At 42.8% G+C, this 20,740-nt stretch overlaps 1 protein-coding gene across 5 annotated transcripts in view; it reads left to right on the forward strand.

Moving 5' to 3' along the window:
• Nucleotides 1-20,740, forward strand: part of MGAT5 (alpha-1,6-mannosylglycoprotein 6-beta-N-acetylglucosaminyltransferase) — a 337,231-nt gene that overhangs the window by 57,959 nt on the left and 258,532 nt on the right. For 4 of the 5 annotated variants that reach the window (XM_036023647.1, XM_036023648.1, XM_036023649.1 and 1 more), the window contains one exon: nt 147-228. The exons of the other annotated variant lie outside the window; for it this stretch is intronic. The gene's annotated coding sequence lies outside the window, so the exon portion shown is untranslated. The remainder of the gene's footprint in view (nt 1-146; nt 229-20,740) is intronic. 5 annotated transcript variants of the gene reach the window in all.

A 20,740-nucleotide genomic window follows, 5' to 3' on the forward strand; every position in this document is an offset into this window, starting at 1 on the left:
TGGTATATAGCAAATCTTGAAAATCCTCAAATAACATCCTTTCATTCAACATTGTTTTGTTTTAATGGTGGTGAGATGCTATAGAAACTTAACTCTCATTTTTATCAATGAATTTATGCTAAAATTCGTTTTGTCATTTTGCTTAGATTCACAGAACCTGTTGACACAGGAGGATTTACTGCACTCTTCCACTGGTGTTCTAACCTCTACCCCAGGGATTTGCAACAGGTACTGAATTTGCTTCCTAGGGCACATTTGTCACATCTTGGGTAGAGGATGGGGGTAGGGCATTAGTGGGTAGAGCCAGGAATGCTACTAAACTTCCTACAATGCACAGGACAACCCCCAGCAAAGGATTATTTGGCCCAAATAGGCAGTAGTGCTCAGTTTGAAAAACCCTGCTCTTCCCTCAATATTAACTGAAGAGTTGGTTTAATGTATGAAACACAAAAGCTTTCATCTGAACTTTGACGTTGATTTTGTGTTTTTGGAAGGCTTTTGTTTGCCTGGGGTGGGAGTGGTCTTCTCCAGGTACCCACACAGGGTGGTACTTATCTGTAGAGACTAAAAACAGTAAAACCAAGTTCAGCAGATCTGCTTTTTTGTTATCACAGTGTGTGGGCAATTCTGAATTCTTAGATGAGCACACTTTTTAAACTTACTCTATAATAAACATTATTTTCTACATGCAAATGTATCTGGAGAACTCTCTGTCATGCCCTGGCCCTGACACACACGTGCTGAGCTGTACATGTCTCTTTGACAGTGAGTTCCTGACAGTTCACAATTGGAGCTTGCTTCAGGTGCAGCTGATGCTTCTAACCCTTGGTGCATGATACCAGGAATACAGTATAGCGTATTTCTATGTGTAAATAGAGCTTTTTAATGAACAATGAGTGCAGTTGAAGATGAAGAAATGGAACTGGAGTTTCTTAAATTCTGTTACTCTGTGTGACCTTTTGCAGTTTTTATCTGATTAAAATTTAAAACAATGAAAGAGTGGAACACTTAGGTGTAATGTTGTTTGAGTGCATACTTTAGTTCATAGAAGAAATGTTTTCCTGAATTTTAGAAGTAACTTTAAAATTGACATTCTTGTTAAATGGTTGTCTTAGCTAATCAAGAATATGATAATAATTGATTATTGCATGATTGTTGCTGGAAATAATTCTGTCCTTTGGGGGAGGGAATGTTTAAATAGAGATCAGCCCTGTGTGTCCCCATGCTAGGTATGTCATGTTAGGAGGCTTGAGACATTTAAGGAAAATGAATGAAAGAGAATGAAAGCAGGCCCAGCAAAAGCAATTCCTTATTTCTGTTGATCTGGTTTCTGTCCCTTGTGAAACCTGAGATCTTTCAAATGCTACATAGGATTGAAATTCTGACTTATTAATGTCTTTGTGATAGCAGCCAAAATTCCTTCCACCTTAATGTTTTAAAACATTTTTGTTGAATTATATATAAAGAACAGTGCATACCTTGTTAGTATACAGCATGATGAATTGCCACAGCCAAACACACCTGTGTGAGTGTACCCAGATCAAGAAGCCAAACTGAACAGTACCCCGAAGCTCCTTTGTGCAGATCTCCATTCGCCCCCGGCCCAAGCATGAGCACTGACCATTTCAATAGCACAGATCAGTTTTGCCTGTTTTTGGATGTCACATAAAGGGAATTAAGTATTCAGTACATAAAGAGAAGACTAATTTTTAACACATCTCTGGGTTTTGATTCTGGCTGGAAGTACTTGAAATATTCTAAAACGTGGCAGTTAAATAAAACATCCTGCGATTTTAGCAGCAGATGAACAGAAATTCCCACCCTGTTTCTTGTGTGGCCTCACTAATAGAAGCATTGGCCTTCAAGTAGTAACATCTAAAATGCTTGCTTCTGTAATAAAGACCACACCCAAATTATGTTACTAATTGTTGGGCTATTGAATTTTATTTGGAAGGCAAATAATTGTACAGAAGTTAAACTGGATTTTGTGTATTGAAGCAATCAAGTTCATTTGCAGCCATAGTAGTTTATAGGCTTAAAGTGTAGTCAGTGAGCTGGATACACCATGTAGAAGCTTATAATTGCATGTTGGTTGGAAACCCTAACATTATAGTGGAGTCTTATTGCATCAGTGTTTTGCATTCAGAATACCATTTTCTGGGTAGTCAGTATGTCTTGTCTATAGGGATGGAGCGGATGGGAGGCTTCATGGTTGAAGTTTGGGCCATGGGGATCTGAAATTGCCCTTCACGTTATGGGAAAATTTAGTACTCAGTTTGAAGGCTTTTGGGAATGTTAACATAAAACTGTTACTTAGAAAACACAGCCTCCTCTACAACCGTCATCCATGATGAGAGTATGTACTCTCATTCCTTCCTGGATCTGTCAGAGGCTGGCTTACTCACGGTGAGCTGTGGTGGCCAAGTTGGGAAGTTGGTGTGGCTCCTACCGAGGTGTTATGTGGCAGCAGGCCACGTGGGACGGGAAAAGCATTTGCTACGCAACTTCTGTTGATTCCAGCAGAGATGAAAAGGAACAGTTCTAGCAGAACTGTTAAGTCAGGGATGTTTGTCTCTGAGAAGGTGGTCTTGGCTCACTTACTTTTTTGGTTGTGAAAACATCTTCTTTCATCCCTGCAGTGGTTTCTAGCTAATTCTCGAATTAGAACAGGGAAGAGTCTTATATGCTTTATTCTTTGAAACTTTTTTGTGTCCACTTGCTTAATCTGCCTGTGTTTTGCATTTTGGAACCTTTGATGCAGGAGAGGCAATGCTTGCAAATAAAGACATTAAGAAACTTCTATCTGAGATGGGAACGGGATCATGACACTCCTGAGCTTCAGTCTCTTTGAAGTCACTCTTCAGGTACAGGTAGCTGTAAGTCCTGTGGTGGCATTAAAAGTCCCTGGTCACCTTGTCTTGCCATCCAGGACTTGCCTTGCACCTCCGTGCAGTCCAGGCTGGCAGGGGAACTGTGGCCTTGGGTGGGACTGTTTGCTGGTGCCTCTCTCCATTCACAGACTCTCCCTGCTGTGGAGGCCTTCCTCCATCATCCTCTTTTTATCTTCCAAGATTCCTTGCAGGATTTTCTTCCTCGATCCTCCTAGATAGGATGAGAAGAGCTTCTTCTGTGTTGGAGGAGTTTCTTCTGTGTTCTTGGCGATACCTGTGTCTACAATGTACTCCTGCATTTGTCCACTGGCCTGGTGTGTGCCCAGCATCCAGAGTGGTGTCCTTCCCACACAGGCGCTTAACAAACACCCATTGAACCAATGGGTGGATTTCATTTTTATGTTATATTCTGATTCATGGACATGCCTGTCTCCCTACTACAGTTTGAAGGCAGGGATCATACCTTGTCATCATCCCACACTCAGCGCCTGACAGAGGTTCCCCAAAACACTTGAATGGAAGGCGAGCATTTTACCCCTAGAGGCAGGGAGAGTTTTCTTTGTACCCCAGTCATTTGTATTAAGCCTTGAGTGTACGGGCAGAACCTCATCCTGTGGCTTTGTGACAGGCGCAAGGGAATCCAAGAATGCTGTGGGGTAAGAACCATGTCCGTTACTCCCCCATCTTCACCCCCTTGTTTTTGAAGAAGGAATGTCTCTTGTACGGGCAAGTGTTGATGAAGGCATTCATCTCTCAGAGATATTCCTGACAGTGATGTTGATTACCCTCTTGATTGCTGATGCAGGAAAACATCAGTTTTAAAAAAAGTGGGTTATGTAAAGGCAATATTAATTATCATCCTTTAAGGGAGATAACTGTCATTTTTACATGATCACTACAGCCCAGTAAAGGTTCCTAGAATCAGATCATAGCAGTGTTTATTTACTTCCCAGAAAAAGAAAGTAAATGATGGGATAGAGCTTTTCAAATTTAAGTCTTTCTTTCCCTAACCTGCTCTTTGGCAGTCACTTATTTGCCTGTGAGTGCCCAGCAGGTCATGAAATGAGTAACCAAGGAAAAATTGCATTTAGTAGGAGAGCAGAGGGGTGTGCATTTTTAGTATTTCCTGCATTTTTTTTGTGGTGCGGAGGCCTCTGGCCTCAACACATGCCGTTCCTCCAGTTGGATTTTCCCTGAGTCAGAAGGGGATTCCATGTTGCAGGATGCCCAGGTATCCCAAGAGCCCGTGATTTTAGGGGCTATGCTCCCTTCACAAGTTTGAGGACCCCGGAATTATGAAGAGGCACATTGCCTGAGGCCTATGGCCCACACAGCACGGCTCCTTGCTCCCAACTTCAGAGAAGGAAAATAAGAGAAAAGACTGATCCCAAAACACAGTCCTCAATGCTGCCTCTCTCTGCATGGGAGAATTGGGCAGATCAGCATGGATGGTCTGGGGACCGCCACATCCGGAATGCATTGACTGTTTGTGGAGTGGTTGTTACTCTGCGTGGATTACTCCCCACTGGCCTGGGCACAAGGGAGCTTTGCTCAGACTGACGGGCAGAAAGGAGGCAAGTGAAGACTGAGCAGCCATGACAGTGATGTCCGTCACGAAGGTTGCACCTGCTGATCTCTGCTGTGCTGCGACAGTGCCACCTCGGAAAGACATTCCCTTTCCCAGGCCTGAGGTTAGCAGGCTTTGTGACTCACTGCAACCCTGCCCTCAGAGCCACTACCCTTGCCCAGAGAAAAGAAAAGTTGCTTTGACCACTGTGAAAGGATTGAAGACAGCCGCAAGGGCGAGCGGGTCTCCCTTCTCTCTCCGTCTCCCCTCCCCTATGGGTCCTGAGATCCCCACTTCCTGCTTTGGCCTGAATTCCTTTAAGTAGGCTGAGTACCCCGCCCCCAGGCCAGAAGACCTTTCAGCCACTGGTTCCTCACACACTAGAGCATAGGGACTGACACCATATTTTCCCCAACAGTGGTTTTTGAAAGGACAAGCGTGTGGGGAGGACTGGCTCTAAGAGGCAAGGGGGGAAGCACAGATGTCAGGTAGGCTGCTGGGCAGTGACTGTTGGCCTGGGTAAGGCGGTGGTGGTGGCGGCGTAGGCTGAGGTTCCGGGAGGGGATAGTGATGAGGGTTGGCTGCCTCATTTCCCAGTGGTCGGGCCCTCTCCATCTTCATCTCCCGCTGTCCTTCCCGTGATCGGCTTCACTCCCACCACACACATCTTCTTGTACTTCCCTCAGATCTATGTACTTTATTTTTTTAAATGTCACTCATTTCCTGAAATTATGTACGTGTGCACGTAAACACATACTTGCTTGTCGCTCCTTTGACTTTCTCTCCTGTTGTCAGGCATTTGTGCCAGTGGCAGGCAGGGACTTTCTCATATTTATTGCTGAGTCTCAAGTTCCTAGAATGCTCAAAATATTTACTGAAGGAGTGCTTGAAACGGAAGGACAGCCAGCTGATGTCCTGATTACATAATTTCTATTTGAAAAACTGCTATGACTGCCTGAGGTTTTAATTGCAGTGCTAAGCACATTGAAAACATCAAACTGTAGTATCAATTTAATAAAAATGAAGAAACATTTAACACTTTAGAGTTTAAATAATAGGAAAAAATGAGGGAAGAGGGCACTGGTGTCAACCACAGGTAGGTTCTGCATGTGGTGACAGAGATGATATGAAAGGGGATAGCTTTGACTCTGTTTATTTGTTGCAGTGAAATTTGTCACTTTCATTTACATCTTATACCATCCAGCTGTTAATTTGTGTTTTTGCTGGAAAAGACTTTCAGTGAAATAGTTAATCTCCCCCAGTGCTATCTGTGTTCTCAACATCAGTTTTCTCAAGCCATGAAATTGGCCAGTTCTGCCATCGGAAAGCACATATTCATCCCCAAGGACAGGAGCATGTGACTGGGGTAAGGATGGAGAGGGGGCATGTGGGGGTGGGGAAGCGCAGTGGCCGTGTTCCCTCGGGTGGGTGGGCAGCTGGCTCTCTCTCCTTTTCCTCTAGATGTATGTATGGCTAAGGGGTGGCCTCTAGAGACAGAGAAACTTGTTTTGAATCCTGGCCCCGCTACTGTGTGGCCTTGGGAAGTACCTTAACCTCACTGTGCCTCCATGCTCTCATCTGTAAAATGGGGATGATGACAGTGCCTGCTCTATGAGGTTGCTTTAAGGATTGAGTGAATACATGTCGAATGTCTTAGAACAATGTCTGGGGAAGCAATTACTCAATACATTTCAACTACTATTGTTGAATGGCGGAACTTTTGTAGTCATTAGCAGTTGTAAATTTTAGCAGATAAAAGTTGTTATTTGGACCTGGGTATTGAGCCAGGATGCAGCACTTGAATCGATTGGAAATATAGGTGTGAGAGGAATATTCCGATACCAGGTGGTGTACTGCAGTAGAATTCTGATGCTAACCATCTGGCATTGGTGTGAATCCCGTAAGTTAAAGGGGATGGTCCCCAACAAGACTGCGCCTACTTCAAATGTCAACTGCAAGTAGGGTCCCCAGGCCTCTGGCACTTCTGACTGGCTACAAATCTGAGGGGGTCCCATGAGTCCCTCAGGTTCAATAATGAACTAGAAGGACTCACAGAACTCAGAAAAGTACTATACTTAGGATTACAGTTTTATTTTAAAGAATATAAATAAATGAAGAATTATCCAAATGAAGAGACATGGAGCGTGAGGTTAGAGGGGTCCAAATGCTGAGCTCCCATGCCCTCTCCCTGTGGGACTTAGGGTATGTCGCCTTCCTGGAACATCGTTGTGTCCAAGTATTCATAGGAATCCCCACTGGGCTTGGTGTGCAAAGTCTTTCTTCATTGCGTTTCTACTACGTAGGCAGGACTGACTCAGTCATTGGCCCTGTGGATGAACTCAGTCTCAAGGCCCCTCCTCTCCATAAGACGGGGCTGGCTTGTAGCCACAGCCCTCTGATCACGTGGTTGGCCTTTCTGGTGATCAGCCCCAAGCTGAGTCTTCTCATCTCTTAGCATCAACTCAGGTGTGATGTAAGGGGCTCATGAGTAACAATAACACTTCCATTACATGGGAATTTCCAGGGACTTAAGAGTTTCCCTCTTAGGAACCAGGGACAAAAGCCACTCAGGTTTTTGGCTATATAGTAGAGGATCATATTTGAGATCAAGAAACAAGGCAGTGGCCTGGGATAGGAGTCCAGCTCTTGGTGTTGTCACTCTCATCTGGTGTCAGGTTGGATTTATGACTAGGCAGTAACGTGATTAGTCTCGATAGCTCTAGCTTTTCTTTAGAACAACTTTATATAGTCTCATGGTGATTAAGCAGTCTTTTGGGATTTTATAGTGACCTTTTATTAAATAAGTCCCGAAGACAGCATTTCTGAATTTGAGTCTTTCAAAAGTGTCTTTGAAGTTGTTCTGTGATGCTGTTTGAATACAGTGAGTTACTGACTGGTCGCAGCTGTCTTTGTGGCTCCCAGAAGTATCCTTCTCGATAAGTGCGCCCCAGCCCTGGATGGACATGGGGTGCTGGCTTGGGGAGGGGCAGTCTTTCTGTTTTCTGCCTGCTGTGTTCCTGACCACTGAATACTTGAGGCCTGATGATCTGCAGGCTTCTTCAGTGTAGAATAATGCCTTCAGTGTACATCTATGTTGTGGCATGTGACAGAATTTCTTCCTTTTTAAGGCTAATATTCAGTTGTATGTGTATACCACATATTGTTTATCCATTTATCTATTGATGGACATTTGGGTTGCTTTAACCTTTTGGTTATTGTAAATAATGCTACTGTGAATTTGATGTGCAATTACATTTCAGTCCTTACTTTTAATTCTTTGGGGTACACACCCAGAAGTGGAATTGCTGGATCCCAAATCCTTTTTGACACAGGAAAACAAATATGCCCTTTTATGTGGTTAGTGTGACCTACTTCAGACATGTCAATCACTTAGAATGGTGCCTGGCACATAGTAAGTGCCTGATAAACATTGTGGTAGTGGTTTTTATGAGCAGTAGTCATTTGCACCTATTTGATTGGCAAATAATTTATTGAATGACAATAAAATACAGATAATAGAAACTTTGGTGAAAGTGCAGGGTATATGGGCAATCTTATAGATTGCTAGTGGGGAATATACATTGATACAAATTTTCTGGAAGATTGCTATGGGAATATTACTGTGCCCAAAGCCTGGAAATCCTTTTAGGTGACTTGGTAATTCCTTCATTCTAAAGAAGTGGGAAAGGTAGGAGTGAGAGACAGTTTATTGTTGTTATTTTTTGATACAAAAAAAATTGGGAGAAAAATAAAATGCCTAATACTGTGAGAGTATTTAAGTAAAACATGATGTGTATGGGCAGTGAAGTACTGTGTAGCTTTTACATTGTGATCAAAATATTCTTATGGGAAAGTGTTTAACATGTGATAAAACTTAACAGCAGGCCATATGAAGGCAAGTGTCACATTTTGTGATTTACACATGTGTGTTTGTGTAATATACTGAAATCTTACTAGTAAATATGTGCAGGTGGTGGGATGATAAATAATTTTTAAAATTTCTTTGTGGTTTTTCTGCTTATTTGGCACTAAGTTTTTGGCATCCATCAACTATTATGTTTCTATTAGAAAAGAAGATGGAAAAAGAAGATTCTGGTTGGTCATGTGAACTTTCAACAGAGCAAGCCACAGGGGAAGACCCGTGCCAAGCGGGCCTGTCTTACAGGGGTTCCCAGCACCCACTGATTGACTGACTTCGTGCCCGGCTGTGGTGCACTTGCCCTACAAGCCCTCCTGCCCAGCCAGACTCCAAGGCTCCAGCCTGAATGTGAGCAGCCTCCACCCCACCAGCTCCAAGTCTGGTGGCATCAGTGGATGCAGGGCAGTCTCCCCTCCCTCACATGCTCACAGTCCCGGTGGTTTCTTAAAGACTTTCTAGCTGAGACACTGGAGGGTTTACTGGGATCCCTGAAATTTGGAAGGGCATTGTTTAATCAAGTGTGATGAAAGCTAACTTCTGCTGGATTCCATTTTTGGATCCCATTTTCAAGTTTTTTGTAAGTCTCCCTGGCATGCCTGATGCAGACATTTATGTCCTTGTAGTTTTGTGCATAAAATTTGAAAAGGTTAAAAATAAACTTGCTTGCTGTTGAGAAGTGATCCTAAGCAATACATCTTCCACTGGACGTGGCTGGCAGATGGTTTGTACCTCCTGCTGGGTTAATGAATAGGCATTTGCCAAAAACCTTGAGTTGCTCTTGAATCATTCAGATCACCTTAAGCACAAAACTCTGACAGTGGCAATTTGCGTTTGTTTCTTTTTCTGTCCACATTTTGATTTTAAGAAGGAGAAAGAGATGACAGCGTCTCTGGATAATTTCCTATAGGTTGAGTTAGTTTTATTGGTAGTGTATAGATATGTCTCCCTAAGTAAACATATGTTGTGCCAACTTCTGGGAAAAGTAAATTTCTTCTCAGAGCTATCTTCCTTTCTTTTTTTAAAGTATTTTTTATTGATTATGCTATTACAGTTTTTCCAATTTTTCCCCCTTACCCACCGTCCACCCTGCCTCCCAACCCTCTAGCATTCCCTCCGCCTTAGTGCATGTCTGTGGGTTGTATATATAAGTTCTTTGGGTTCTGTGTTTCCTATACCATTTTTATCTCTCTTTGTCTATTTTATACCTACTAATTATGCTTCTTCTTCCCTGTACCTTCCCCCACCTTTCCTCCCTTACCCCTCCCCACTGAAAACCCTTCATGTGATGTCCATTTCTCTGATTCTGTTCCTGTTCTACTTGTTTTCTTAGTTTCTGTTTTCCCTTTTCTTTTAGGTTTATTTATTAATAGTTGTGAGTTTGCTGTTATTTTATTGTTCACATTTTTGATCTTCTTCTTTTTCTTAGATAAGTCCCTTTAACATTTCATATAATAAGGTCTTGGTGATGATGAACTCCTTTAACTTGACCTTATCTGAGAAGCACTTTATCTGCCCTTCCATTCTAAATGATAGCTTTGCTGGGTAGAGTAATGTTGGATGTAGGTCCTTGCCTTTCATGACTTGGAATACTTCTTTCCAGCCCCTTATTGCCTGTAGGGTTTCTTTTGAGAAATCAGCTGATAGTCTAATGGGAACTGCTTTGTAGGTAGATGTCTCCTTTTCTCTTGCTGCTTTTTAGATTCTCTCTTTGTCTTTAATCTTGGATAACTTGATGATGTGTCTTGGTGTGTTCCTCTTTGGGTGCAACCTCCTTGGGATTCTCTGGGCTTCCTGAACCCTCTCTGGAATTCTATTTCTTCTGCCAGATTGGGGAAGTTTTCTTTCATTATTTGTTGAAAAAAGTTTTCAGTTTCTCGCTGTTGTTCTTCTCCTTCCGGCACCCCTATAATTCAGATATTGGAATGTTTCAGGTTGTCTCAGAGGTTCCTAAGTCTCTCTTCAGTTTTTTTAATTCTTGTTTCTTCATTCTGTTCCCGTTGGATGTTTATTTTTTTTTCCTTTTGTTCCAAACCGTTGCTTTGAGTCCTGGTTTCCTTCCTGTCACTCTTGGTTCCCTGAATATTTTGCTTTATTTCATTTTGAGTATCTTTCATTTGTTTTTTTTATTTTGCAACCAAGCTCAATCAGTTCTGTGAGCATTTTGACTACCAGGGCTTTAAATTCTCCATCAGATAGGTTGGCTGTCTCCTTGCTTAGCTCTCTTTCTGAAGCTTTGCTCTGTTCTTTCATTTGGGCCCTATTTCTTTGTCCTGTCACAGCTGATAGGTTGTAGGGGGGTGGGGCCTTAGGTATTCACCTTAGCAGGGCAACCATCTTTGCTGCGCTGGGACCCTGCCTTTGGGGGAGGGGCCAGAGAGGGAACAGTGCGGCTTCCCTGCTCATCTCTAGCCCACTTTTCAACTCTCACGTGAAACTGGGAGTTTCTCCCACTGGGGCAACCACTGTAGTCCACAGTCAGCTCTGAGTCTCAGTTTCCTGTTCAGCCAGCCCTACCTGTGCAGTCCGCTGCCTCGCTGCGGTTTCTTACCTGTCTGGTTGTTCTGGTTGATTTTTTTCTTTAATTCCTTGGTTGTTGGAGTTCCACGCAATATGATTTTCTGGCACTTCTTGTTGTTTACTGACTTTAGATTGGTTGTTACCCTCCTTTTGGTTGTGCAAGGAAGCAAAGGGTTTCTACCTATGCCTCTGTCCTGGCCAGAACTCTCAGAGCTATCTTCTAATGGTAGCTTTAAAATCAAGTTCTGCCTGAGTTGGAACAGGATGTGTGTAGGTATCAGTGTGACAGGAGACCAGAAAGGATGGAGCTTGTGACTGAAATACCGTTTTCAGCATGGTGTTCCCTGGGATTCTGGCTCACTCATTCTTGCTACAACCTTGAGCAGTCACAAGGAGGCAGACAGTAGAATATTAAGTTCATCTACCCAGTAGTTGCCCAACCAGCTTGAAAATAAGATGTCTGGGTGCTGTGCAGTAATAAATAATGTTTGAATCAATCTAATTAATTTATTCCACAGACTATGAAATAAATAATAAATGATTGGGGGAGTTGTTTAGAATCCAAGAGCTTTGGTCCTGCCAACATAAATTATTTGCTTCTCCCAGCAGGTGCAGATCCCTCAGACCACATATAGAGAGTACGTTTAGCTCTAATCGCTTAAGCTGGTTCTGAAAACCCACCTCCTTCACCAGGCCTTTCTAGAGATAGGAGTGTTCCTTGATTCTGCCTTCACTATCTGCAAGGGGAAGGCTCTTGTTGAATATCTCCTGCGAGCATTTATGCCTCTCCTTGTTACTGGTATTTTGTGGTTCAGTGGTCCATGCTACCGCAAGAACTGCACCTCAGGAAGCCAATAAAGAGTTGAAGTTGTGAACTGTTTTACCAAAGTCCAGGAGTCTTTTCTCTGTGATCCAAGTGGGTTGCTAGGGATCTTAAGGCCCAGCGGTATTTTATGAGTGGCTATAGCTGTGGAGGTCACATGTCTACTTTATATTCATTGTCTCTGATCTCAAATGTCCCCATGACACAGTGGGCATTGGTGTCATACATAATGGAGGTGGTTAACGTCCATGACTAAAACACCCTTTGGAATATTTCGTCAACAATTTGGATTCCCTCAGGTTCCCAAACCAGCGTGGTTCACTTGTCACCCACCCAAAGAGCGACTTGAAGCTGAATTAGCAGTTACTATACTAGCATTGTGCCCTTTTTAGTCTTCGACAAACATAACACCCTCAACATTTTTAAACTGGACTTAGAAAAAAGTTTTAAGTATGAATTTCCTGTTTTGGAAAAGGATTTATCTTTTCAGAGGTTCTAAAATAGTATTTTGATTTTAGTCTGGGCATTGTGTATGACAGTTCTTACTTTATTTTTCACTTACATTAGATTATAATTTTCTGGAAGTTACCCTAGAAATTAGAGAGAAGACAGATCCAAACATTTTAATCATGGAGTCAGAAATGTCCCGTAATACCCTGTTCTTACATCCGATGTGGGTTGTAGCATGTCGCTTCATAATGTACATATGTAATCTCTGTTCCTTCACTCACAGTGAGTTCCTGGTGGGATGGTTTCGTTTACCTCATTTATTTTTACTTTTTCGAGCCTACTGCATTAAGTACATCCCCTTGTAAAGTTTGCCTGGAGCCTTTTTAATGTCTATAATCTTTGTTGTATTTGATAGTGGAGCAGTGTGTGTGTGTGTGTGTGTGTGATGCATTTGGGTAGAACTTCGGGGCTGGAGGATCTCCCTTCCCAGAGCAAATGGTCTGAAGGCCCCTCACCTTTAAAATGCTGTAATTTTAAGAATAAGAATGACTTGCTTTATTTGGGGGGAATTCTGGGGTAACCAGTAAGATGATCCTCACAGAATTAAAAGTAACTTTTCCTCAGTTCATCACTCGAGGTGGCTGCCCTCAGACTCTCTTTCATACTCTGGGAATGGTTGTAGGTGGTTGCATATTCTCATTGTTCTGTATTGTTCTTTAACCTTTTGTTAGACGTTGGTTTAGTCCCTGCGCCAAGTTATATGCAATTAGCAGAAGTGGAAATTTTCTCTGAGCATAGAATTTGTCTAGATTGGCTTTGTGTTTGGGAATTATGACCTATGACCTATCTTTGGTATTTCAAAGAATACGTTTTCCTTTATCTTTGAAAAGAAGATTTTAGGCTGCTGCCTCTAGTGCTCAGGTAGTATGGGATGTGTGTGTATAATTTTATTTTCTTCTTCGGTTCTTAAGGTTAAAAATATCTATATAGTATCCAAGGGAGCTTATTAAAACATTGTTTAATGTATGTATGTTTTCTTTCTGATTCAATGTAGGGTATGTTTTCAAAGCAAAATGAGCATTTAAAAAATATGACAGCTCAGATTTCATGCTGTGCTAGCTAATTGTTTTTCTATTAGGTGCAAAATTGTTTTTCTGTTAAGTGCAACTCCTGCTAAATGACAGCTGATGATTGTAAGTGTCAAGGATCTTTAGCTCCACTTTTATCCTTGAAGGTTGTGTCTCCTATCTTAACAGACTAAGGTGTAATAGTGTAAGGAGAATACTTCTGTTGGTTGGGTTTACAAGGAGATTGCCTTAAGTCATAGGCTCTGTCTTTGAATTTTAAACTATTTACTCACAAGATAGCAGTCACTGTAAGAGTTTCATTCATTAGTTCACCAAATGTTTTTTGTTGTCTCACTGTGCCAGGTACTGAGATGCAGGCAGTGGGGGTCAGGGGTGTGACCGGAGTAAGCAGTTCTCGCCGGCGAGCACCCAGCAGATGGGAGGGCTAACAGGCATATGTATCACAGTGTACTTGGAAAGTCTTCCAAGCCCTTAGGAGTTGGGACATTTTTACATTTGAACTTGGCTATGATGGTGAGGAATTTTTTAGGTCAGGAAGGGCCTTCCAGGCAGAGGGAACAGTAATAGCACTGGTGAGACTTGTTCAGAAGTCGTGAATAACTTACATGGTGATTATTGGTAGAAAGTTCACTTTAAAAGGTAGATTGGGACATTGGCCAAAAGAGGGATGCTTGTGTTTTCAAGGGGGTCTGGCATTTAAAATCCAAGGTTTAGGGGGAAAGGGAGGTTTTAGAGGATCCTGATAGAACTTGCCATCCTTTGGGGCTGAAGGTGAACGCCTGCCCTGTTGTGGGGCAGAGGAGGAAAGGGCAGTGTGAGGGGATAGCTTTTCGGTCAGTAGTTCTTATCTTATTCCAAGTAGAAAAGAAATGTTTGGTATTAGGACACATATGCAGCTGCTCTAACAGGAGCCCCAAACCATAGTTAAACAAGATAGAGTTTATTTTCTTTTATGTTAAAATCAGCTAGAATGGCACTTCTGTTCTGCTGAAGTCTCTGGGGCCCAGTCTCCTTCCATAGGGTCACATTGCCACGTCCAGTGTTGCCGTCCCTTGTGTGGCCCAGGGTAAGGGAGGGAGAAGGATGGGAGGAAGGGCATGAGGAAGTGATGACCCAGAAGTTGCCTGGGGGCAGGATTCAATCCCATTGTCACCTTCTGCAGGAGATGCTGGTGCTATGCTCCATTTCTGACTCCATGGAAGAAGGGGAGAATGGCTTTGGGGGCATAATAGCAGCTGTTTGGACCATGTCATCTATAGCTGAAGCTTTGGTAACTGGAAATGAAAGGTTCTTTAAACCCTGACTAACCAAGGAGGGTAGCCACAGCTTACTTTCTCCAAGTTCTTTTCACTGGAGAATAAAACATGTTATTATCTCTTTGCCTTTTCAGGCTCTCTGAGCCTATTAGCTGGCCTCAAGTTCCCTCCCTGACCTTTCCCATAGTGGGCAATACAAATGTACTGCTGGACATGCACCCTTCTTGATCTAAGCATTTCCAGCCTTCTGACCTGGCATTCTTCAGTCTTGCCAAGCAAGTGGCAGGAATGCCTAGGAAGTTTGCTGGAGGACGCCTTTAGCTCTTGAGTCCATCTGGATGTGAGGTTGGTTTTCTTGAGCCATCTGGCCTCCCTCCAGGGTGGTTGAGTTAATAAGACTTCTTGGGTATTTCAGTACAAGCAGCCTGTGCACCTGGAGTTCTGTGGGTGTGGCTGAGCACAGTTAACTCACCCTTCCCATAGTGCCTGTAGCAGCTGCCCCCAAATGTACCTCGAGCTCCACATCACCTGGAGGAGGGGCTGGTTAAATCGGTGTGTTCCTGTGGTCTGCCCGAGTAGACAACTAACGTGGGTTCTCAGGGTGGGGCCCAGGAAGAACACCTCCTCCACATGGGTTTGACGGTGGGCCAGCTTTGGGAGCCACTGCTTGGTGACCACTCTCTTACTGCGTACCATTTACTCCTGGGAACTGTTCTACATTTCCCCTTCCACTGAGAGATTTCTGTTACAGCTTAATTTGTAAATGCTAGCATTTGGCTGTTTCTGATACTCCGGAAGTATGAAAGAGAGACCAAAGTTTATTTTCAAATGAATGGTATTTTCGTGAAGCTCCCTGACTCCCTTAAAATGTATTCTCATGGCATATTAAGTTGTCTTAAAACACTCCGGTTAACAGAAGGTAAAAATTAGCATACCAGATATGTTACGTGCACATCATTTCAGAGAAATTAAATACTTTCATATCTTCCAAAATTGGTGATAGATTTTCAAGTAAACATTAAACTCCATTCCAGTTTTTATGTTAAGCCAGTGTTTCTTAGGGAAGTCTTTTGCACATAATTTGATTAAATTCTAAGCATGCTGAATTCCTGTCCTTTCTTAACTGCATGTCTTTGCCTCCCACCCTCCAGCTCTCATGGCGGGCGGTATGTTTTCCTGTTTCCTGATAGGACTCAGAGGCTTGTATTTCCTGGAAGACAAAATCTCACAGAATGGGTCTGGAGTCTTGGAGCAAGTCAGAGCAAAGTAGGAAAAGCTGTGGGCTGAAAGCCACTTCTTTTGTGCCACCTGTGAACTGTCTGGCTGTCCTGTGATAGAAGGTCATGATTCAGGGCTGGCTGATGGCTGCAGCTATATTTTGTTTGCTTGCTCTGTTTTCTTTTTCTAAAAACACTAACTTGTACCTTGTTCTTCCATTCACTCTGGGGATGGAGCATTAAATTTCTGTTTTGGAAAAACATAATGATTTTTACCCTGTTCCGTATGCTGTTCCAACAACTCTTTGATGTCAGCGTTCTGTGATTTTCCCCAATATTCATTCTGTGGTTTTGTTCCTCTAGCCACCAGGATTTTCTTCATAGGGTTGACCTGGAATCCTTTGCTTTTTCTTCTCTTCCCTTACTGTTTGAACCTTCAGCTTTGGGAAGGATATTCAGAAATTCTTTGCTGGGGAAATGCCTTTGCATAGTGGCTCTTCTCCATTGTTACTCATCAGTCCTATTGGTGTTTGAGGGGGACAGGTTTTGACTGGGTACCACCTGGGTGCTCTGTTTGTGGAAATGTTCAGGTGGCAGGATTGACCATGGTCCTTGCCTGCAAGGAACTTCAGTGGTCTGACAAAAATAGCATCTCAAGCACAACTAGACTGTTGAAACCATTGACTAGAAGTATGTTCCCAGAATACCTAGGGACTTATTTTCCTTCTATTTCTTCTTTGAAATGAATGATGGTCAACTGCTCTGAAATTAAAAATCAGTTAGGTAGGCCTTTTGCAGATAGAGTGTTTTTTAAAATTTGGATAATGATGACTCTCCCATCCCCCAGGAAAGGCTGAGAAAGTCGTAACCTTGGGGAAGTATTCCGGAAGCGTGTGGATGACTGACCTTGGTAAGGATACTGCCAGTAGTCGTGCTTGAAGGGTTTCAACAGATTTTCTGTCAAGGGAATATAGCCTTTAGCCTGAATGCTTTGGACAGCTGTTTGGAGGTCCCTTGACATCGTCTCTCTTTGCAAGTTCTTCTGGAAACTTCCATGGTCTCTACAGTGATGTTGCCTTTGTAGGGACATAGCTCTTCTCCATGATCCATGACAGCCATGGCCAGTTGGTCTCTTTTTCCTCTTTTCTCTATTTAGCCACTCTTTGTCCTTCACCCCTGATCATAATCAGGCACACCTGATTTGGTATATGTCACGTGTCTGTTACCTCTCGGCTACTAGCCTTTCTCCATGTATTCCACACATTCAAGGAGTAACTAAGCACTTACTGAGTGTTGGGTGCTTTTCTCATTGCCAAGGATACACTGGTGAACAGAACAGGTGAGTGCTCTGCTGTTGTGGAGCTTGTATTTTGGTAAATAAAATAAATAGGATAATTTTAGATAGTTATATGCCTGTGAAGGAAAGGGAGAGTTGAAGGGGAGCAAGCATTTCGTAAAATGATCAGGGACAACCTAATGCCTACATTAGAATGATGAGTTGAGTGAGGAGTCAGGCATGGGAGAATTTCCCAGGCAGAGGAGAGAGCCAGCACAGAGACCTTGTGAGGAGAAGGTCAAACTGGCATTTTTTCGGGGGGAGTGAGGGAGAATGGGATGAAATGAGGCTGGGGAGGTAGCAGAAGGCCAGGTCATAATAGTCTGCATGTAACCAGAGTAAGGAGTTTCAGATTTCCTTAAGTGTAATGGGAAGTCACTGGAATAAAGAGCACACAGCCTTAGCAAGGCTGTGTAAATGGCCTCACATTTCCGTAGTGCTGCTATTTTGGGTTACACACTGGTATGTGGACACTGGAGATCCAAGGCCAGGTTATAAACTTAATTTCTTTCCTAGAAACGACACATCACCCCGTCTTCACTGCCTCGGTACATTCATCCCCAACAATTGAGGCCTTTATCTGCCACCACAGAAGCTGTCATTTGTGATGGTCTTGACTCGTGGAGGGATTGTGGAAGGAAAGTTTGGGCCACTCTGCCTGCCTTGTCTGTTCTTGTGTCACTTTGACTAATGCTTTTTCTGGGTTCTTACTGGTGTAGTGAGAGGAAAGGGAAATGGAATAAAGTGTGGGGAGAGCGAGTCATCGTTACCCACGTTGGCAGCGCTGTGGCTCTCTTTCTGTCCCTCCTCTCCCTTCTCTTTTCCCATTTGGGGCTGTGCCTAGAGTCTTCTATCTCCCTCACTGTTCCTGTAAATTATTACTAGGGCTCACAAAGACTTAAAGATCATGTGTTAATAAATAGCATAATAAAATTCATATCCATAGTCTGTTAAGTTATGACAGTGTCAAGATTTTCTAGAAGCTACTTTGGATTTCAAACACCTATGAAAAAAATGAATTTACACTTCAGTTTTGTGGAGCTTATCTGTTGTGTTTATTTGTTCAGCTACCTCTTTTAAAGTCCTGTTTTGTGCCTGACCCCACCCCTCTTGCTGTTTCCTGAAGGAGAGGATGTCTTGTCCTGTTGGGGGCCTGTTTGATCTAGTTGAGGCAGGTTGACCTATGAGCCCATGAGTATAGCAGAGTGTTATGTAATATTGTAAAGGCAGGTCCAGGGGACACAAAGATGGTTCTTTTGGGAGCACCAAAGAACCATTTGCTTTCTGAGATGGGGGAGTGGGGGGTGGCATATTGTAATCCTCTCTTATGCTTTGGCCATAACAAGCAAATTATTTTTCTCTCTTCCATTTGAAAAGCCTCTTCCTTTTCATGTTCTTTTATGTTTTTGAAATCAGCAAATTGGAGAAAATTGGGAGAATAGGGGTGATGAGGGGAAGAGTAGACAGTCGAATGCCCCTTGAATCCTTGGGAGGGCCCCAAGAAAAGAAGTCACCATCCTCTGCTGTGCCGTCAACCCATGACAACTCCAGTCAGGGTGAAACAGTTTTTATGACTTGTCTGTGGATCTCTTTCTCCTCCCACCTTCAGGGTGACCTGTGCTTGTCAGATTACCCCAGGGGGTGTTATTGTCAAAGGAAGTAACAGCTGCACAATGCTAATGAGAAAACTGAATGGTTTTCCAAGGTGGCTTGGTGGCCGCCAGACACTGGCCTCTTTATCTGCCTGACACACTGCTCTGAAGGCCCTGCTCTCCATACCAAGTGCCTGTTTCTTCTTTTTATATTAATGTGAGAACAGTGGCTACCCATCCTTCCAGAAGCAGCTAATTACCACTCAGGCTTAAACCATTCCATGCTAATATGTAGTTTGATGTTTGTAATGCAAGCTTCCTGCGCTTATGGTTGCTAAGTTAATTATTTTCCTTTCTACGATTATTAATACAATAGTTGATTGATCCTAATGAGTATATGCAACTAGTTTTATAGTGTTATTATTATTATTATTATTAAATATCTTTGAAACCACCTAACCCAAGTTCTTGCACTTGCCAGTAACTCCCATCCCTGCCGCCTCCCCAGTAACCACTAGCTGGAATTTTATGTTCATTGTTCTCTTGCTCAGTCTCTCCCTTGTGGCTGGCCCTGGGCTCAGCACCTGTGTGGATACCAGTGCCTCAGGCTGCCAGCGTCTAGCATCCAACTCACTAATTTTTTTCCTTTTTTTTTTTTTGTATTTGGGTAAGTGGGTGGGTGGGGAATGTCTTTAGGGACCTCCCCTACTTGTGAGATTAGCAAAGTTTCAGAGTCATTTTATACAGGATCTTTTGCAGTCGAATTTAATCCTATAAGGCCCATTATCATCTTTAATAGCAAATATTTTGTAATGGTCTCTTTGCGTCTTGAATGCAAGTCATAAATCAGATAACTGACCAGCACACACAATTTCAAAAACAAAAACAAAAAGTGATGCTATTTGCTAGTAAACGTAAAGAGAAATGAAAGAAATCTACAATCAGATATTTCATTGCATAAATGCTTGGGCCCAAGCATGAAGAAGAGGACAAAATGAAGGAAAGAAATAGACCCCTGTATCTGTTAGTGAACTCACCTGTGCAGGTCACAACTCCAAACACGAGGGTACCCTAACTTGGTGACTCATAATCCAGAAGTGGCTTTGTAATCAGTGTTACAGTTTTTGTTTTTGTTTGTTTTAATAATTAATACTTTGATGTAAAAGTTCAGAACAAAATGAAGTATGTTCTAGGCTCATCGTACAGGTAAGTACATTCTGGGAAAATTCAGAACATGTTAAAACTATTTGAAAAGTAGTTTGTCCCTAGATATGGTCCTGACCAGTGAGTGGGTCTTAATCACTCTGCAGGACGCACTCCCCTGGGGTGCTCGTTTACAGTGCAGATTTGTGGCCTCTGCCACTGCTGGTTCAGCAGGGCTCTGGACTTTGCATTTTTAATGAGCATCCCAGGTCCTTCTAGAGCAGTTAGTGGACCTGGGACCTTCTAGAGCAGTTAGAGCAACTAGCGCACCTTTGAAATGCACTAATTGATACTCAGTCTTTATTTATTTTGAGTGCTCTCCATGGGGTGTTCTGGAAATAGGGAGCACCAGAGCCCACTTATGTTAATGTTTGCTAAGAACACTTGGCCTTCCCAGTGAGCTAAGCATTTTGGCCCTAAAAGGGAAATTTTTGGCTTCATGATTCATGCATTAAAAAATGCATTTTCAAAAAGATCAGTTGTTGGAGGGATTCTAAAACTTTAGAGACACCCAGAGTTTTATAAGGCACGGACTCATGAGAGGCTGAGTGGTGTTCTGGAAAGCGCTGGGGCAGATCTGGACTCTTAACCTCTCCACTCTTTGTTGCTGTGACCTTGGGCCCAAGGCCCTTTGGGTTTAGTAGACTCCTTCCTCTATTCAAAACATAGTGAAAATTGTATTTTACGATTGTATCCAGGGTGGGCCATATGCATTTTTTCCTACCGATTTTAAAATAATGAAAGCATTTTCATGGCCCCTAAAGGGTTCATAGGTGCAAGGCCGACCCGTCCAGGAAGCATGGCACAGAGGCTGCCTTGGACATAACATTCTTCTGAACATAATGTTATGTTCTTCCTGAGCATAACATTTTTTCGACTGA

This window comes from Phyllostomus discolor, chromosome 4 (assembly GCF_004126475.2).
Source record: "Phyllostomus discolor isolate MPI-MPIP mPhyDis1 chromosome 4, mPhyDis1.pri.v3, whole genome shotgun sequence".
Lineage (NCBI taxonomy): Eukaryota > Metazoa > Chordata > Mammalia > Chiroptera > Phyllostomidae > Phyllostomus > Phyllostomus discolor.